Genomic DNA, 21,161 nt, shown 5'->3' with positions numbered 1-21,161 from the left:
TTCGGGTCTGTAGCGGAATTTTCATTTCCAGTGAGTAGATGACATCTTATAAGTGCGCCGAGTAGTTAGCACATCAGAGAAATTCCTAAGAATACAAGATTTAAGTATTAAAAGACAATTCTTCAAGTTCCCAGAATATAACAACAGTTGTTTTTTAACAAATTCATATGTCTGCATGCTGAATGAAAAAGCAATAGCTGAAAAAAAGCCTCATGTGAGTCAATGGTGGAAACTGGTCTCTGTAGGGTAAAATTAAAGACAGCACAAGAGTGCTAGTCCATACTATGTAGAACGCTACCTGATGAAAGCTGAATATAAGGCTAAAGGCACAGGAATCAACCCAGTACTGTGTTTCAGAATATGATGGCGGGTAATATACCTCAATATGCCATCGTAAGCTTTTTGATTGGCAAATCACCTAAAGGTGCTCAGCAGTGTACTGTGAAGGCCAAATACCACAACAACAGAGGTTTACAGTAAAACTCCAAGTAGGGCGATTAACGAGCTACACATTCTGGCTATGCATAGACAAAAGTGAAGTGCTGGACCATCGTGGTTCCTTTGTAAAAGATTAGCTAATAAATAAGGTTTGCATGCCATTCCGCAATATAGGCCAAATATAGTAGGAATATAGACCCGGTTTGTTTGGCTGCAACATGCAAATGGCTAAATGTTAAGTTAAAACTGATAGTAAACCACAGGGACGGGGAATAAATGCACTAGATGCTAAGGAATATGCATATGCGAGACATGCTATCGGGGAGAGTACGCTAATTATAATCCTCTCAACAAATAAAATCAGCACAGTACTTTTCAAAAGGTAAGTAATAACCAAATCAATTACAAGTTTTCTGGCTGCCGCGACTCGTACCCTCCCTTGGAAAGCCATTCCAAGACTGAGTGATATCCTCGAGTATTTAAAACGGCGCGCTGGCATGAAATCATGACGTATGGATGGGCATACCAGCTATCTAGAACGTTACACGTACTGGCCGTGTCGCGATGTAAACAGATTAAAATAGTAAAAAGACTCATTTATGAGCCGAAGCTGTAGTCAGTTGATTTGCAAATGAAAGATAAATAATGACACATACGGCAGCTAAAAATACCTGGCCCTAATGTTATTAGAAATGGTGAAGATCGCAAAAGAAGACAATATTCATATGGATAGAGACGAAGGCTAGTAAAATAGTGCTAAATCTCATCGCAACAAGATTTTAATTGTGTCGAAGATAATAGTTCCATTATCGGCGCAGGATGATCCCCACCCGCACCAAAGTTGAAAAGACATGCATAAATAAATACACAACACAACTTTTTGTTTGGAGAAAATATGGCTGCAGGTTTATTACATACAAAGTATGCAAATTATGGTGGGTTATCTTACGGGCGATCCAAGGGCAGGTAGCCATACTAACCTATGCTACCCTGCCCGCCTGATGAGCCAAACACTGTGGAAACCCAATCAGCGCTCCCCTTATAGGGGTGATCCCCTTACTGGATCACGTGACACATTGGTCTATTATTACTCCCGCCCCTTTCAGGGCGGAGCGTGGCAAGGCAAGCCCCCGGTTGTTCAGGCCCACAACCGCCCGTCGGACTGACGGGGCGCCGACGTCATTGTTCCAGGATCCTCCCCTGAGGCTCCTAGGATTAGGCTCTGGCACCCTTTTTGTGCTCTTGCAGAGGTATCCTTCTGTACCCAGACTGCTTCCAGATCACCCTGTAACTCTGCCTGCGACAACAAAGAAAACATTACAACATCCTCAAACCCCCCTTGCCTGCCCCACGCCGAGTACGCGGTAGGGTGGGAGATGGCATGTCGGGCACAAAGAGGCCCAAAAAATGGCGGGGAAGGACTAAATACTCCCCCCCCCCTCCGTCCAGCGCGCCGGACATGTTGTGTCCAGCGAGCCCTGTAAGGGGACTCCTACTGGAGTCCAGTGACTAGGTTGGGGAGGCGCCTAAATTGAACTAAGTGAGGCCGCCCTCCGAGGTGGCCCCCTGCGGGGGCCGCGGGCAGCCGCATAGTTCCATTATCGGCACAGGATGATCTCCACCCGCACCAAAGTAGAAAGGACATGCATAAATAAATACACAACACAACTTTTTGTTTGGAGAAAATATGGCTGCAGGTTTATTACATACAAAGTATGCAAATTATGGTGGGTTATCTTACGGGCGATCCAAGGGCAGGTAGCCATACAAACCTATGCTACCCTGCCCGCCTGATGAGCCAAACACTGTGGAAACCCAATCAGCGCTCCCCTTATAGGGGTGATCCCCTTACTGGATCATGTCATACATTGGTCTATTATTACTCCTGCCCCTTTCAGGGCGGAGCGTGGCAAGGCAAGCCCCCGGTTGTTCAGGCCCACAACTGCTCGTAGAACTGACGGGGCGCTGACGTCATTGTTCCAGGACCCTCCCCTGAGGCTCCTGGGATTAGGCTCTGGCACCCTTTTTGTGCTCTTGCGGAGGTATCCTTCTGTACACAGACTGCTTCCAGATCGCCCTGTAACTCTGCCTGCAACAACAAAGATAACATTACAACATCCTCAAACCCCCCCTTGCCTGCCCCACGCCGGGTACGCGGTAGGGTGGGAGATGGCATGTCGGGCACAAAGAGGCCCAAAAAATGGCGGGGGAGGCCTAAATACCCCCCCCCTCCGTCCGGCGTGCCGGACATGACGTGTCCAGCGCGCCCTGTAAGGGGACTCCTACTGGAGTCCAGTGACTAGGTTGGGGAGGCGCCTAAATTGAACTAAGTGAGGCCGCCCTCCGAGGTGGCCCCCGCGGGGGCGGCAAACAGCCGCATCGTTTCATTATCGGTGCAGGATAGTCCCCACCCGCACCAAAGTAGAAAGGACATGCATAAATAAATACACAACACAACTTTTTGTTTGGAGAAAATATGGCTGCAGGTTTATTACATACAAAGTGTGCAAATTATGGTGGGTTATCTTCCGAGCGATCCAAGGGCAGGTAGCCATACTAACCTATGCTACCCTGCCCGCCTGATGAGTCAAACACTGTGGAAACCCAATCAGCGCTCCCCTTATATGGGTGATCCCCTAACTGGATCACGTGACACATTGGTCTATTATTACTCCCGCCCCTTTCAGGGCGGAGCGTGGCAAGGCAAGCCCCCGGTTGTTCAGGCCCACAACCGCCCGTAGGACTGACGGGGCGCCGACGTCATTGTTCCAGGACCCTCCCCTGAGGCTCCTGGGATTAGGCTCTTGCACCCTTTTTGTGCTCTTGCAGAGGTATCCTTCTGTACCCAGACTGCTTCCAGGTCGCCCTGTAACTCTGCCTTCAACAACAAAGAAAACATTACAACATCCTCAAACCCCCCTTGCCTGTCCCACGCCGGGTACGCGGTAGGGTGGGAGATGGCGTGTCGGGCACAAAGAGGCCCAACAAATGGCGGGGGAGGCCTAAATACTCCCCCCTCCGTCCGGCGCGCCGGACTTGACGTTTCTAGCGCGCCCTGTAAGGGGACTCCTACTGGAGTCCAGTGACTAGGTTGGAGAGGCGCCTAAATTGAGCTAAGTGAGGCCGCCCTCCGAGGTGGCCCCCTGTGGGGGCCGTGGGCAGCCGCATAGTTCCATTATCGGCGCAGGATGATCCCCACCCGCACCAAAGTAGAAAGGACATGCATAAATAAATACACAACACAACTTTTTGTTTGGAGAAAATATGGCTGCAGGTTTATTACATACAAAGTATGAAATTATGGTGAGTTATCTTATGGGCGATCCAAGGGCAGGTAGCCATACTAACCTATGCTACCCTGCCCGCCTGATGAGCCAAGCACTGTGGAAACCCAATCAGCGCTCCCCTTATAGGGGTGATCCCCTTACTGGATCACGTGACACATTGGTCCATTATTACTCCCGCCCCTTTTAGGGCGGAGCGTAGCAAGGCAAGCCCCCAGTTGTTGAGGCCCACAACCGCCCGTAGGACTGACGGGGCGCCAATGTCATTGTTCCAGGATCCTCCCCTGAGGCTCCTGGGATTAGGCTCTGGCACCCTTATTTTGCTCTTGCAGAGGTATCCTTCTGTACCCAGACTGCTTCCAGATCGCCCTGTAACTCTGCCTCAGCTCTGGAGGTGGCACCCATTGCTTACTGAGCCCCGACCAACCAAACAGCACTTAACTCACTTGCAACTGGCTCCTTCCAGTCTCTCTTGCATGTCCAAGAGGATCAGGTCCCTTACAACCTGTGACAAGTGAACTTCATCAGCATCAAAATAGCCTCACCTTCATTTAGATCAGCTCATGTCTGATAAACCCAAAACCTCTTAGGTCTGCACTTGCGCATAGCACTATTCACCTTTTGTGGGAATGCTCCACTGCTTCATTAGACTTGGCCCCGTGCCCAGCCAGGCGTAGCCCATGCCTCATGAAGCCAAAGCCCCTTGCTCCGCGACTTGCCCATGGAGCGGGTTATCCTTCTCTGGGAATGTACCAGTGCCTCACTTGCCCTGCAAGACTGTGATGGCTCCCCAGGAGGGAGCTGACTTAAACATCGCTATGTCGTCCTGCAAGCTGGTGTGGCTCCCACCTCCTGCAACCTGTAGTTGCAGCCCTTCTAGCATTTTGAGCTCCCTAACACTTGTTTCCCCAATTATGGAACAGCAGCACACTTGCCAAGAAGATCGCTTTCAAAATCAGCCTATATACTCTGGCTACGCGAACGAGGCATGTCATGCATCACTGCAGCAGCCCGCAACCTGCCCTGGAGCAGAGTGTACCTACTTCGTTGGGGTTGACCAGACATGTGCACAAACCTTTGTGGTTAATAAACCATGGCAAACAAGCTGTTCGCATAGCGCACGCTACCGCAGTCACCGCAACCATATGGGGTGACAACATACGCCACCTTCCAGGCTTGCCTAACTAACGCTTAATCACATAAACCCACATACCTGCTACCCAGCAGTGACCCTTAGCATTGGTTCTGCAACATAGCTTAGCCTCCTAGCTCGCAAGCACCCTCGTCTGACAGCAGACTATCTGCTGTGTCGCCCGTGCAATGACCGCATCCTGGCGCAAGACGTCCCGTTCTACACCTCTGCTAACAGACTTCCTTCAGTGAGGCAGGAGTAAACCGTTGTATGTTGTGCATCTGACCCTAACAATTTTTTGTTCGCTTTGGCAGGGATCAAATTGTTGCACCTGCAACGGAGTCGTGTATATATTACCAACAATATTATTAAAAGCTAAGGTTCTCCGTGTCAATTGGTGACTATCCCGCCATGTAATATGGGACTTAAGCAAGGGAGTCTTCGTGCACTTGCCATAATCCCTCGTGTTGTACGGTAATTTTGCCTTTATAGTTTAATCTGAGGTATTCACCCCCAGACTTCCCGGGCTGTGTACTACTGGCCATGAGCACAGCTGCTGGCGCAATGAGGGAAACTCCCGTTGCAGGTTGCAACACAACAACACACGCTTGAATGTGCTACCTTGTACGCAATGGCGTCCCTAACATGTCTCTTCCCCTGAAAAAGATACCACCAACCATACTGTTCCTAGAACCTTAAGCAGTTCACAATTTTTTCCTGGGCATACCTCTACCTGAGAATCTGGTTGGTGATGCAGAACCTCCTACCCAGCATAGGCTGACATCCTCCTGTGCAATGGTAATACTGCTAAGTGGGCTATCGATTCAACATTGCTACTTTCCTGCCCAGCTGTTGCCTGTTCAGTTTAATCTGTGGTGACTGCACCCAGACCCCCCAGGCAGCTTTGCTGCCGACAATGTGACCAGTTGCTGAAATTGAGGGAATCTCACGCTTTCCACTTGCAACTAAAGCGAATATTTAAATTAATATGATACAGTATCTGCAAGAACTATGCCCAGGCAACTGACATGGAATTTTACTTCCCCTAACGACTGCACTGAGGGCAAGCCTCCTTCACCGTTAATGGTGTCTGACTTGGAGGCCGTAGCAATGCTGCCCGCTCAGCAAGTACGCCAACTGTCAGTTGTAATTTTAGTAACTTGTGACGCCGATCTGCAGGTGCCAAATACCGGGCTGTGTATATGCGGCCCAGGAACCTAAGCTAAAGGCTTGGAGTGGAAAAATTGTTAACACTGCCTGGCAATGAGTGTCTATGCCATCCTTAAACATATTTACTGGTTTTGCCACATGGCACCCTTCAGGTTGGTGATATGGAACCTCCTACCCAGGATAAGCTGACAGTCTTGCGCTGCCGTCACACCACCTGTGTATCTTTACTCACCCTCCTGTGTCACCTAACCTTAGTTCTAGAGTGCCCTTAATCTGCGCCGTTGAACAGACCATTTCACAGACCTCTTTGATAGCTAGACCGTGGTGAACATACTACTGGTGTCAAATCTCGTTTGAAACAATATATATGCATAGGCCCTCTATTGGAGCCAACTCACCCCTACGTGGAGCGACAGCAACACAGTTGCCTACAGAAGTCACCCAACAGACAACTTTACCCTGACTATAATTGTGTTCTGGTGCCAGATTTGGAAAGAACCTTGCCTTCACTTGCTGCCCCGTGGGAAACCCAATGCCTGTGCTCTGGCCGAAGAGCGGCAAAGCCCTCGTGTAGCATCAAACCCTTGGTCAAATAAGAGTGCCAACTCTAATTAATTAAACCTACACCATGACCCTGTTTGGAGACTTGCTCTCCCGAAACTTCTGCTGTTGTAACCCACGGTCACGCCTCCTGTTCAGTTCAATGTAGTAATATATGGCACTGACAAACCCAAGGCCTAACACTGGGCTGTTTAAGTACGGCCCAGGGTGACCGTAAACCATCGACTTGGAGCGGATGGATGCTAACATTACCTGGCTGAAGTGCCATCCCTTTTGCCTATCACTCCTGACCATATGTGCCAATGCAGGTAGCAGAAAGTTATAAAGCCCACCTTTAGTTTCTGTCCCAGTTATCTGAGTACAATTATTGAAAGATGCCTGCAAATGCTCTGCTCGGAGCAACCCACTAGACAATGGCTTCTATTGAAAGACTGTGCCAACAGACCTCCAAGCACTTGAGGCGGTACCCCAGGGTAGGGCTCTATGCTAACAGATGCCACTTGCATCGGATACTGCATCTGGCTGTAAGTTGCTTAGTGCTACTGATGCCTGGGCGCTTCCTTATTCAAAGCCCGCTCACCCTAAAACAATACGCTCGTGGCTGGGACTCAACCGTACGGCGAAACCGCGAGACATCCTAGCCTGACCTTCGCTCTTCAAACTACTCCCACACAACACAAAGGCCCTCCACATACCTAGCGGCCTAAAACATTCTCCCTGTGGGGTGGTTGCAAATGGACTGCAATCAAATCCTAGACATTCTCTACCAGTGTTGTAAATGGAGTTTCTGGTTGGCTAGGGAAAGTGCCTGAGCCTGGCTGACCCCACCTCTCTAGTCAGGAGAAGAGAGTACACACTTGAACTGAACGCATCCCACCTCCAGGTGGCTAGGCAGAGATTTTGACTTAGTCCAGGTGCTGTGTAACTGCAAAGTGCCAACCGCACTCCACCGTGGCACACTAGAGGGACTCCATACCGGGGTACTTCAATTACCCTGGATTACATAACTCACTAGGTCAATCGGGCCACAGTCCTACCACTCCAAGTCCAACCTAGTTCATCACTCCACATAATTGCAACTTTATCGCTGTGTTGTATGAGTAAGGGCAACCTGTCCAAGTCTCCACATCAACTAAGATTTCAAACCGTACCCTGAAAAGTAACCATCACATAGCCCCGGAACGAACAAACAATCCCAGGCAACTCAGCAGCCTCCCTCAAACTTTCCTGCTGGTTAATTGCCCAAAACACTGGCAGCTAATAGCTTGGTTCGAGGCATGTGGGCTGCTAAATTCATATCTAGTGCATAGACGCCGCCTAGTGTTGGGTCCGGATGATTGCACATTGTTGTCCTGGAAGAGTCTTCGAAGTATCACGAGATAGGTGGCTCCTCCCCTGGACTACAGTGCGCATGGGCATCGACTCCATCCTCAGATTGTTTTTTTCCGCCATTGGGTTCGGATGTGGTTCTCGACGTCTCCGTGTCGGAACCGATAAACTTTGTTCTTAAGGCCAAAAGGCCTTAGTTCCCAGCGTCGGTATTGTTTGCGCACGGTCTCGAGCGTCGTCCGACTCTCGGAGCCGGAAATCAACGGAGTCAAGTTACTCTTCAGACATCGAGACCCTCTCGTCGCAGCAAGACCCGACAACCTTTACCATGGAGCGGAGCCCATTTAAATACTGCCCCATCTGTGGATCCAAATATCCACACATCGATGTGCATCCGGTGTGTAACAAATGCCTGTCACCGGACCACAACGAAGACAACTGCATGGCCTGCTCTCAATTCAGGTCAAAGAAGACGCTCAAGCATCGGCGCGCGGCGCGCCTCGAGGCCCAGCGAGCGGCACCGGCACCCGACAACATATTCGACGACCCCGTGATGGATGGCAGTAGCCATCATCTCCAAATTTCGCCTCCGGCGACGGAGGTCCAGTCCGATGCCGAAGAACACGTCGAAGGGCACGGCCAGGACACTGAATACGTCGAGGAGGTAGGGGACGACGAAGAAGTTTATGGGGCCGCGGAAGATAGCTCAGAGGAAGAGCTATGCCCCGAAGTCTATATAATTCAGGCTCAGGTCACGGGATCGCCACTCGGCCTTACCCACGACCCCGCACCGCTGTCCCCGGCCCCGCCTTCTCGCCCGGCCACGGACACTCAAGCGGAGCCGCCATTACCCGTATCGAAACCGAAAACGAAACCTTCGGTCTCTACGGCACCTAAGATGGCCGACGTCCAGCCGAAATCGAAACCGAAACCCACGGATTCGACAAAAGACAAAATGGCCGACGTCCAGGCAAAATCGAAAACGAAACTAGCGGACGCGACAACAGCAAAAAAGGCCGACGTCCAGCAAACAATATCGAAACCGACTCCTTCATCGGCTCCGTCCACCTCCGGCCCACAGAAGTCGAAGAAGGCTGTCGAGACAGCAGCGCCACACAAGGTGCACAAAGACTCGTCCTCCAAAAAGGCCGTCCGTCAAGAGTCGGCCTCTGTTGCTCCGGCACGGTCGTCGAAGTCGGTTCACACGCCTTCAGACGCTCCTCCGGCACAGCCAACTAAACGCCCAGTCGAACAAAAGTCTACAAGCCACGACCCGAAGGCCGCAGGCACTACGCATCGGCACAAAGATGTCGAATCTGCAACATCGGCGCCAAAGTCTACAAAGGACCCGCGCCACAATGCGGCTGAAGATTCGTCGACGCAAATACCGTCGACACCAAGGGACTCCGACGCCACCGGACACTGGCCGTCGGCTACCACACCCTCCGCCTCCTTCACCGCGCAGGTCACCGACTCCCTGAAACGGATTCGGGAAAAAACTTTGTCGACGACGGCTCCCACGCCGTCGGCTCCAAAGGAGGTGGACGCTCCTCCAAAGTCATCAGCCAAGCTTCTTTACACTCTTCCACCAAAGGTGCCACCAAAGGCGTTTGCACCTAGATCGGTGCCACAGACTTCGGCTCCTTCGGCGCTTCAAGCCTCAGATGACCAATCAGAGCACTACATCGATGCCCACACAGGGAAACTGACCATTTACAAAAGGAAGATCACTTCCCAACCACTGGAATCATATGTTATTCCGTTGAAGAAAAAGAGGACAGCACTGGACAGTCCTGCCCTTTTTGAGCCCGTTCTACCACCACCAAGAAGGAGTCCATCACCTTCCCCAAACCAATCAGGGGGAGAGGATGATGAGGAAGACGACCAATACAATTTCCCAGTGGACAATGACCCTGATGTTCAGCAGGACACATATGACGACACTGGGGACCAAGGTGGCCAGCAGGTGGTACAAGATCCACAAGGTTTTGGGGCACGTACATCTCCAACTGAGGACTCTGCAGCATTTAATGCTTTAATCGAACGGGCAGCAGCAAATCATGATGTAGACATGCATGCTGACCCGGTGGAGGAAGACTTTTTGTTTAACACTTTCTCTGTCTCAGAAAGAACTGTTAAAATACTTCCTATGCTCAAAAGTGTCCTTAGACATGCCCCAGAGATCTTTAAAGAACCTTCCAGGGCAAGAGTGGTGAACCCACGTATCGAGAAAAAATACAGGCCAGCACCTGGAGATCCTGCATATATTCGAGGACAGTTGCCTCTGGACTCGTTGGTGGTCGCCAATGCCCGCAAGAGGGCAAACTCCCAAACTACGGGTGAAGCTCCTCCCCCTGACAAGGAGTCGAAAGTGCTTGAGGCATCCGGCAAGAGGGTGGCTGCGCAGGCTGCCAATGTATGGCGTATAGCAAACACACAGGCACTATTGGCGCGTTATGATAGGGCGCATTACGACACCCTAGAACAGCTCCTTCAACATCTACCTGATGAGTATAAAGAAGCAGCCGAAATGCTCATACAAGACGGGAAGCTTATATCAAACGCTGCAATAAAGTGTGCACTTGATGTGGCAGACACGGCGGCTAGGGGGATTAACACTAGCGTCATGCTAAGACGACAAGCTTGGCTTCGTATATCTGGATTTAAGCCTGACATCCAAACTACAATCCTCAATCAGCCCGTCAATCCTGACAGACTGTTTGGCCCAGATGTAGACACCACACTTGAAAAGATTAAAAAGGACAACGAGACTGCTAAGTCCATGGGGGCACTTCAGTCCCAACAATTCAGGGGAAACACTTTTCGTCGCTCAGGAGCGCGTGGTGTTACCAGAGGACACTTGGGTCAACAATCACAATTTACAAAGGGTGGTGCACAATCCTCCTACCCCAGGCAAGGTAGAGGGGGTTACAGAGGTAACAGTGCCAAGGGCAGGGGCAGAGGGAACAACAACTCCCGTACCTCTGCCGCCAACAAACAGTGACTCTCTGTCACTGCCCCCCTACCATCCAACACCTGTCGGGGGGAGACTCAAGCAGTTCCTGCCAGTCTGGACATCCATCACCACAGACAGGTGGGTGAGAAAACTAATCCAATACGGTTATTGTTTAGAGTTAACATCCACTCCTCCCAACATTCCCCCAAGACACCGTCCTATGTCGGCAGAGCACTTGCACTTATTGCAGCAGGAGGTCTTGGTAATGCTGCAAAAAGGCGCAATAGAGCTCGTACCAATGGAGGAGGAAGGCACAGGGGTCTATTCCCTGTACTTCCTCATCCCAAAAAAGGACGGATCCCTCAGACCTATTCTGGATCTACGCCCCCTCAACATGTATATACTGTCAGAACACTTTCACATGCTGACACTGCAACAAATTCTTCCCCTGCTAAACCAAGGGGACTTCCTGGCAACCTTAGACCTCAAGGATGCTTACTTCCACATACCACTCCACCCATCCCACAGAAAGTACCTCAGGTTCACCATTCAAAACAAACACTATCAGTTCAAAGTCCTACCCTTCGGGGTGACTACTGCCCCCAGAGTGTTTACAAAGTGTCTGGCGACAGTAGCGGCGCACCTCAGACGGCAGAACATACATGTCTACCCGTACCTAGACGACTGGCTTGTTCAAGCGAAGTCGGAACTACAATGCGCCGCGGACATGTCCCACACTATTCAACTCCTTCACAGTCTGGGATTCTCGCTCAACTACCCAAAGTCGCACCTTCAACCAGCCCATGTGCGGCAGTATCTAGGCGCGACAATAAACACCCTGACTGCTATGGCTCAGCCAAACCCAGCCAGGATCAACAGTATCCAGTCACTAATCCAACGGTTCAGCCCGCAACACTCCCTACCAGCGAGAGTGTTCATGCAGTTAATAGGCATGATGGCCTCCTGCATTTTCATAGTCCCGCACGCGAGGTTGCACATGCGTCCTCTCCAGGAATGCTTGGCAAATCAGTGGACACAGGCTCGGGGACAACTGACGGACCTAGTGTTGGTGACCGGTCGGGCATACAACTCTCTGCATTGGTGGAATCCACACAACCTTTGCAAGGGACGACCGTTCCAAGAGCCGGTGCCACAGATTATCCTGACGACGGACGCATCTCTCCAAGGATGGGGAGCTCATGTGCTCCACTACACTGTGCAGGGACTGTGGTCCACTCAACAACAGAAGTTGCACATCAACTACCTGGAATTGATGGCAATCTTCATGGCGCTAAAGTCCTTCAAGGTACATTTGGGCAACAAAGTCGTGTTGATCCGGACGGACAACATGACAGCCATGTACTACATCCAAAAGCAAGGAGGTACTCACTCACCACAGCTGTCTCATCTGGCTCAGAGCATGTGGAAGTGGGCCATTCAAGAGGAACATTTTCCTCATGGCAGAACACCTCCCCGGCAAGGACAATCAGATGGCGGATCTGCTCAGCAGGTACAGCCATCAAATGCACGAGTGGGAGATTCATCCATCAGTGCTCCACCCGTACTTCCAGCAGTGGGGTCATCCACAGATAGACCTGTTTGCCACAAGGGAAAACGCAAAATGCCAAAGCTTTGCCGCCAGGTTCCCTCATCCACAATCGCAGGGGAATGCGATATGGATGAACTGGTCAGGCAAATTTGCATGCGCTTTTCCCCCAGCGCCTCTCTTTCCGCTGGTGGCAAGAAAACTAAAGCAACACTCGATGACTCTCATCCTAGTTGCTCCGACATGGGCACGCCAACCGTGGTACACCACGTTTCTAGAACTTTCCGTGGTACCGCATCAAAGGCTGCATCTCACACCCAGCCTCTTGACGCAGAGCCATGGCAACATTCAGCATCCAGATCCGCAACAGCTCAATCTGGAGATCTGGCTCCTGAGGTCTTAGAATTTGGCTACCTCAACCTGCCTCCTGAATGCATGGACATCATCCGTGAGGCAAGGAAGCCCACGACCAGAGCTTGCTATGCTGCAAAATGGAAGCGGTTTGTCATTTACTGTACAGACAACAATATCAACCCGCTAGATGCATCCATTCCTAACATCATCTGCTATTTGTTACATCTTTACAAATGCAATCTGGCGTACGCTTCCATTCGGATACATTTATCCACCATAGCGGCTTACCTCCAGAATCGGCAGCACCTCTCTGTTTTTAGAGTGCCTGCCATTAAAGCCTTCCTAGAGGGACTGAAACAAGTCATTCCTCCTAGAACTCCACCAGCTCCTGTGTGGAACCTCAATGTGGTCCTCACTAGGCTGATGGCCCCACCTTTCGAGCCACTGCACTCATGCGAACTTCAATTTCTAACATGGAAAGTGGCTTTTCTCATTGCTATCACGTCGCTCAGGCGTGTTAGTGAGCTGCAAGCGCTCACAATACAAGAGCCATTCATCCAAATACACTCTAACAGGGTAGTGCTCCACACTAACCCCAAATTCCTTCCAAAGGTGGTGTCACAGTTTCATATCAACCAAACTATTGACCTGCCTGCATTTTTCCAAAACCCGCAAACGGTAGCAGAAAGAATGCTTCATACATTAGACGTTAGGAGGGCGCTAATGTACTACATTGACAGGACACAACCCTTTAGGAAGACACAACAACTTTTTGTTGCCTTCTCAGCACAACACAAAGGCAACCCTATTTCCAAAGCAGGAATAGCCAGATGGATTGTTAAATGCATTCAAATCTGTTATCAAAAGGCTAAACGCACTTTAACAATACCCCCAAGGGCGCACTCTACACGCAAATTGGGGGCCTCCATGGCTTTCCTGGGGAACATTCCTTTAGAAGACATTTGTAGAGCAGCCACATGGTCTACACCACACACATTTACCAAGCATTATTGCGTAGATGTGCATTCCAAACAGCAAGCAGCTGTAGGACAGGCTGTTCTCAAGACACTTTTTCAAGCTTCTGCAGCTGGCACGGGCAACCGCCCTTAATGGAGGGACTGCTGTGTATTCTATGCACTAGATATGAATTTAGCAGCCCACATGCCTCGAACTGAATATGCTACTTACCAGTATGCATCTGTTCTTGGCATGTAGTGCTGCTAACATTCATATCGCCCGCCCTCCTCCCCGGTGCCCGTAGCGGCTGCAGACACTCTCTTGCATTCATCATTAGCATGGACATCCTGTACACTGTTTCACTCCATCTCTGCCACAATGGCTAAAAACAATCTGGGGATGGAGTCGATGCCCATGCGCACTGTAGTCCAGGGGAGGAGCCACCTATCTCGTGATACTTCGAAGACTCTTCCAGGACAACAATGTGCAATCATCCGGACCCAACACTAGGCGGCGATCTATGCACTAGATATGAATGTTAGCAGCCCTACATGCCAAGAACAGATGCATACTGGTAAGTAGCATATTCATTACCCTGTGTGACCCCTGCTCGCCCTCCTTGAGAGTGGTGGGTCTTAAGGACTACTTCTCATGCACCATTTTTGTAGCTGTGCCTTAAAAAGACCTTTGTCACACTGCAGTCATCTAATGATTCTTGCCCTGCTCTAGAGGCTCACTTCTTTACAAACAAAAGGAGTTAGGTCCTGGGGTAAGGAGTGGGGGGGCTGGACCCTATTTAAATCAGAAAAAGCACAAGAATGCCACCACCCACTTGTAATTTTTGAAAAGATGCCAGTTATTTAGGAGCAATAGGACAAACACACCTTTCTTTTGTTCGACCTGGTACTTTTATTTGTACCTGATATCTTCAGTATTTTTTGTTTTTTATACTTTTGTGCAAAGAAGAAAAACAGAACATTCAGCTACTTCACCATAAATATGTACATCAACTACTTCACAATGAATATATACATCAATATTTACAAACCACAAAATTAAATCCAATCATATTGTACAATCACAACCATTGTACATATAATACAAAACATATACAACATTCAGTCCTGTGTATAAACGATCAAATCAATATTTATACAAACGGAAAAGAGACAAAGTCAAAATGGGGGAAGGAGAGATGGTTTGGTTCTAAAACAGTTAATGTTTATAAATAGCTCCTTCCAGTGTGCCGACGCGTTTCTGGTCCAAAGAGATCAATCTTTAGACTGTCATCAGGGCTCTGTCACTTATCTGTTGGGTTCACTTTGGAAAAACCAAAATCTGAGATTGCGATTTCTGTTGTCGCTTTCCTTTGAAATACTGGTCGGGGTCTCAACCTGTCTATTGTAGCAGGAAAGCTCAATGGCAGCGGTTTCTTTAGCGGGTTCAATTTGCCTCGAGTCTTGACTGGAGACGTGGGCTCCTACCGCTGGGTACCTCCTTTCAACGCTGCCCGCGCGGCGTGCGCCGCGCTCCTGTTAAGTGCGTTTGTATGCGCATCCACAGTTTCCAGATACGATATCTGTTCAATTCCAGACTGTGTTTCACTGATTCACTCAATGCTTCAATTCCCGACTGTGTTTCACTGATTCACTCAATGCTTCAATGCCCCGGCTAAGAGTCCTGGAGGTGGCAGCAATGTCCCACATGCTAATGCCCGTCATACGTGAGAGGTCTGACCCTGCACTGTGACTATGGGGCAGGCTGTTGACGGCACCATCTAACCTAAAACTGTGCACCCGACGTGCTATGCGCCCACCACCAACACTCCTCACAATGGCTGAGGACTAAGCAACTGGTCGCAATGAGGAACTGCGTCCACCAGACCCGCAGGCCCAAATGCACACAACTCCCCGCCCAAAAGATGAACCGCTGCCGAGGCGAAGACATGCCAAACAGCGTGTGCAGCGACACCTCAGTCTCCAGGGTGAAAGCGCCTATACTCCCGACAAAAGTCTGGCCCTGTGGTTGAATATTACTAATCAGCACCCGCGGCCGGGCACAACCCACATGTGTGATCCAACCAATCATAAACAGACCTGTCACGCAGTGAGTTTGGAACGTGCTTGTGCAGAAGGGCGGTTTGAGGTTGTGACCTGCCCGAACAGGGACCTGGATCCTCAGATTAAACTTCTTATGCACTCACGTTTGGGCTAACCTGGCTTCGAGACACATGGGGGGCACGGTTAGTACTGGTGCGAGAGGATGCAACCTACTTAGAACCAGTACCCGGTAATACCAAATCAGTGCCCCTGTATAAAAGAAAGGCGCGCTTTTCGAAGGTAAACTTAACGTGACCGATGCTGCCGGAAGCGCCTCTCTCCTGGCTGTAAACGCGCTCGGGATGCCTAGATTTCCACCAGCGGCATGGCACTTTTTTTTTTCTCTTTTATATACACCTGTGAGGGTGACAGTCCCCTCCTAAAGCGTCACGCATGACTACACTTGTGACCACGGATCACCGACTGCACTATCTCCTGACTGACGGTTCCAACCAGGGTGGGAGATTCCTGTATGGGCGACATAGAGTCCACCACCCTGCACCGCGGGCAGCGGCACTCCTGCCCTTTCGTAAACCGGCACAGGGCTCGGCCCCAGGACTGACCGGCCTGGGGAGCAGATGGGTCCAAGTTGAAGACACAGCCTGTGTCTGTCCAAGGGGCTAATGCTCGCAAAGAGGGGTATGCAACTGACCCACCTGATGCATAGATGCAGTAAGCTTCTGCTGCGAAAATGAGCTGAGGCATCTGTGACCTGCCAAGGGAAGACTCGGCCTTCCAGTGTGCCAATGTTACTGTATTACCTTTGCTACCTTTGATGCTTACAAAACATTCCTATAGTTTGAATGTCTTCACAGCGTGTTGTGGAGTGGGTCCTTAGCAAGCGTGCGGGCCTGGGATGTCCCTAGAGCCTCGCTGTGCTTATCTCTGTCTGGCAAATGCACCCCATGGTGCCTGGCGACCGACCGCGGGGCGTCAGGCCCGGGTCGTCTTGGGGGGTGTACTAGTCAGGGATCCCTCTACACTGCCCCCTCCTCTGTCGAAAGTCTGGTAAGGCACAGAGATGCCCGGAGTCAAAGGCAGTTCCCTCACTCGCAGACAGGAGCGCTGACGGTCGACCTTCGAGTGTGCCTTGCAATATGGGTGTGGGGGGTGCAGAACGAGCAGCTGTTATTTGAAGCCAACACCGGGAGGCTCAGGAAAACATATCTGAAAGAAACAGGTTAGTATTAGATTCCTTACCTTAGAATATCCCCAGGCGTCAGACTGGATCTGGACATTTTTGCATAGCAGTACCCTTGTGCGTCGGTAGGCGTCGTCTGCGGCTCCTCGTCCGTCGTCGGCGTCGTGGGCGCCGTGATGACGTCATCGGAGTACTTAGATGCCGCCTCTGCGTAATGACGTCAGTTCTTCTTTTTTCTGCGCCAGCAACGCTGATCCGGAAAAAGTGGTACCCTTAGTCAATTTTTTACGAAACTTTTTCGATCATTTTTGATCTCTTTCGAAGTCTGTACGACTCCGGCGGTGCCGGTAGGGATGCCCGGGTTCGAACCCTGCACCGACTGTGACCGACTGATGTCGGTCACCGACCCCCATCACCGGTGTCTTCATTGCCTGGGCCTTGACCACGACGACAAGTTCTGTTCCAACTGTCAACCCCCAAACGTCTAAGGCTAGGCGGGAGCGGTCCCGCAAGCGGCTCGAGCTCCGGCAGTCGGCCCCGTGCCGCTCGAGGTCCCGGACCACGAGGAGGTCGAGGGACCGGTCGCGGGGTCGGAGCCACCATGGCTCCGTGAGTCATCCACGGTCTTCAGGCTCCTCAGGTAAGCATAAGAAGTCGAAGAGACATCATTGCTCTTCCAACTCCCCACGGCGCTCGCGTGACGCATCCGGGGCTTCGGGCAACACCGCCCACGCGGCTCCGCCAGAGCCACGGGCGTCGCGGCCTGCTCCATACCCGACGGTCCCTGGGCAGTACACGACGCCGGAGGAGATCGAGGCCTTCCTCTCGGCCATGAGGTCGCTCACTCCTCCGTGGGGCTCCACGGCGCCCTCGGGCTCTTCGGCCCCGACTGGGAGTCTCAGCGGGTCGGGTGCTTCGGCTCCGACGCCGTCGGGTGCTTCGGTCCCGACGCCGTCGGGTGCTTCGGTCCCGACGCCGCCGGTGACTTCGGTCCCGGCACCGCAGGCTCCCGCAGGATCCGGTTCCGCATCCGGGTCGTCGTCGGTCGACCTCACGACCTCGCCGGCGCCGGCCCCTAGGGTGTCGCCCCCGGTGCCGCCTTCGAGCGGCACCGTCCCCGATCCATCCCTCGATTCGGGTCCGGCATCAGACTGATGCCACCCGGCGCCGTATCCAACGCCGATGGGAGATTTCTACTTCTATGACCCGGCCCCATCCTTTGGTCCTGAGTATCAGGAGATGGGTGGTGAGGGGGATTGGGAGGGGTCTGAAGACCCTCTGGCATGGGAGTGTCAGTCTTACCAGGACTGGTCAGAAGAGCTAGGGAACGCCAGTGGTCTGGATACCTCACCTGACACTGGCTTTGTCTTCCCTCCCACCATGGCTACGGAGGAGGGGGCTGCTTATAGTGTGGTGTTGACGCGGACAGCCAAGGCCTTACACCTTGAGCTCCCCGTCGCGGCCGTGAGGACTAGCCTCCTCACTGAGGTCCTTAAACTGCAGTCAAGCTCAGCTGAGCCTCTGCTGCCTTTAATGAGGCCTTGTCTGACGTTCTTCTGGGCACCTGGTCCAGGCCCGCTACAGGTCAGCCTGTAGATAGGCACGTGGCCAGACGCCACCGCCCTGCTCTGGGTGACCCTGCTTTCCTGTCCACCAACCCCACCCCCGAGAGCCTGGTCATCCAGGCCTCTAACTCCCAGACCGCATTCCCGATGGCCCCCCCGATCGGGAATCCAAGAGGTATGAGCAGTACGGGAAGAAGATATTCTCGTCCGTCAGTTTGGGATTGCGGTCCGTCAACACCGCATGCCTCTTGGGCCGCTACACCCACTCTCTGTGGGACACGGTTGCGGACGTGCTGCCACAATGTCCAGAGGAGGTCCGGATTAAACTCGCCCAAGCCCTTGCAGAGGGTCGAGATGCGGCACGGTACTCCATCCGGTGTGGGCTGGACACCACGAACTCACTGGGCAGAGCGATGGCAACGACGGTGGCGATTCATCGCCATGCCTGGTTGAGGTCCGCCCACTTGTCGGCTAATGGCCAGAACACTCTTATGGACATGCCGTTTGATGGCCGTCGCCCCTTTGGCGACAAGGCAGACCATGCGCTTGAGCGCTTTAAAGACTCCAGGGCTACGGCCAAGTCCTTGGGCCTCGCGGCCCCACGCCAGCAAATGGGTGCCTTTCGCTCCTTTCGTGGCCAAGGAAGGGGTGCCCCCACACGTGCTGCCAGCCACGCACCGCAGTCTAATATCCAACGCGGTGGCGGCCGTGGAATCCGCCGTGGTGGCAGTCGGGGACAATGGCGCGGCCAGCCCACTCCTGCCCCTGCAGCATCCGCCTCGAAACCTTCCTAGTCCGAGCTTTCAGGCCCATGTGACGCCAGTGGGGGGCAGGGTTCGCCATCACCACCTCCACTGGCGCACTATTACATCGGACAGGTGTGTGCTGCAAATCGTCCGAAGGGGCTACTCCCTCACCTTCGAGGTGACCCCTCCAGCCATGCCACCGCAGTACCACCGCGTGTCGGGGGATCACTTGACACTTCTCAGAGAGGAAGTTATGGCCCTCTTGGCCAAGGGGGCCATCGAGCGCGTTCCTGGGCCAGAAGTAGGGTGTAGTTGTTACTCCCACTACTTTCTGGTACCCAAGAAGGGCAAAGGGGGCCTACGCCCTATCTTGGACCTACGGAACGTCAACGGCTTCCTCCGGCAGGAGAAGTTCAAGATGCTGACACTAGCTCAGGTCCAAGCTGCCCTGGACCCGGGAGACTGGATGGTAGCGTTGGACTTGCAGGACGCTTATTTTCATATCCCCGTCCTGCTGGCCCACCGGCGTTACCTGCGGTTCACGGTAGGCCACGAGCACTTTCAGTTTAGCGTGCTTCCCTTCGGCCTTACCAGCGTCCCATGGGTGTTCACGAAAGTGATGGCGGTGGTCGCAGCTCATCTGCGCAGGTTAGGGGTTTCAGTCTTCTCCTACCTCGACGACTGGTTGTTGAAGGCGGGCTCGCCCTAGACAGTCGTCAGCCACCTCCAGACTACGGCCGATCTCCTGCACCTGCTGGGGTTCTCCATCAATGTGCCGAAGTCACACCTGTGTCCTTCTCAGAAGCTCCTCTTCATCGGAGCGGTTCTAGACTCGGCGCAGTTTCGGGTTTATCCTCCCGAACAGCAGGTTCGGGATTTCAGCCTTTATCCCGAGTCTCGGTCAGGTTGACGCTGCGGCTTCTGGGGCTGATGGCCTCCTGCATCCTTCTGGTGCATCACGCCCGCTGGCGGATGCGGGCTCTGCAGTGGGACCTGAAGTTTCAGTGGGCCCAGCATCAGGGCAACTTGTCCGACCATGTCTTGATCTCGGAGGGCACTGCACAACAGTTGCAGTGGTGGCTCACGGACCGCGATTGGGTCAGCGGTAGATCCCTCTCCCTACCCCAACCGGAGCACGTAGTTGTGACGGACGCGTCCCTCCAGGGCTGGGGGGGCCACATGGGAGAGGCGGAGATCAGAGGCCTCTGGTCTCCGGTGGAGTCCCAGCTCCACGTCAACCTTCTGGAGCTGCGGGCGATTCGGCTTGCACTGAAGGCATTCCTCCCCTCTGTCCGGGGGAGGGTAGTGCAGGTGTTCATGGACAACACCACCGCCATGTGGTACTGCAACAAACAGGGCGGGGTGGGGTCATGGACCCTATGCCAGGAGGCCCTGCGCCTCTGGCAGTGGCTGGAACATCAGGGCGTGACCCTGGTGGTTCAACACCTGGCAGGTTCTCTGAATGCCAGGGCGGACGAACTCAGCCGTCGGTGCATGATGGATCACGAATGGCGTCTGAACTCGGACGTGGCGCAAGGCCTGTTTCAGCAGTGGGGAGAGCCTTGGTTAGATCTATTCGCCACCGAAGAGAACGCGCAATGTCATCAGTTCTGCGCGTTGGAATTTTCAAGGCGGCACTCGCTCGGCGACGCTTTTCATCGCGAGTGGAGCTGCGGTCTGTTGTACGTCTTTCCGCCTATACCACTTCTGTCCAGAGTGCTGAAGAAGTCTGATTCTTAAGGAGGACCTTCTGTCACAGCAGCAGGGGACGGTCCTCCACCCAAACCTGTCCAGTCTCCACCTCCATGCTTGGAGATTGAGCGGTGACAGTTGAGGCCATTTGACTTGCCTCCTGAAGTTTGTACTGTGATTCTGGCAGCCAG

The 21,161-nt window shown here is 52.5% G+C and overlaps 1 protein-coding gene across 3 annotated transcripts in view; it reads left to right on the top strand.

The window, feature by feature from the left end:
- The window catches only part of LOC144763948 (interferon-induced very large GTPase 1-like), a 317,067-nt gene that overhangs the window by 54,462 nt on the left and 241,444 nt on the right, over window positions 1-21,161 (top strand). The window lies entirely within an intron of this gene.

The sequence above is a fragment of the Lissotriton helveticus genome, chromosome 6, assembly GCF_964261635.1.
Source record: "Lissotriton helveticus chromosome 6, aLisHel1.1, whole genome shotgun sequence".
Taxonomy (NCBI): Eukaryota; Metazoa; Chordata; class Amphibia; order Caudata; family Salamandridae; genus Lissotriton; species Lissotriton helveticus.
This window is presented reverse-complemented; position numbering and strand designations above follow the sequence as displayed.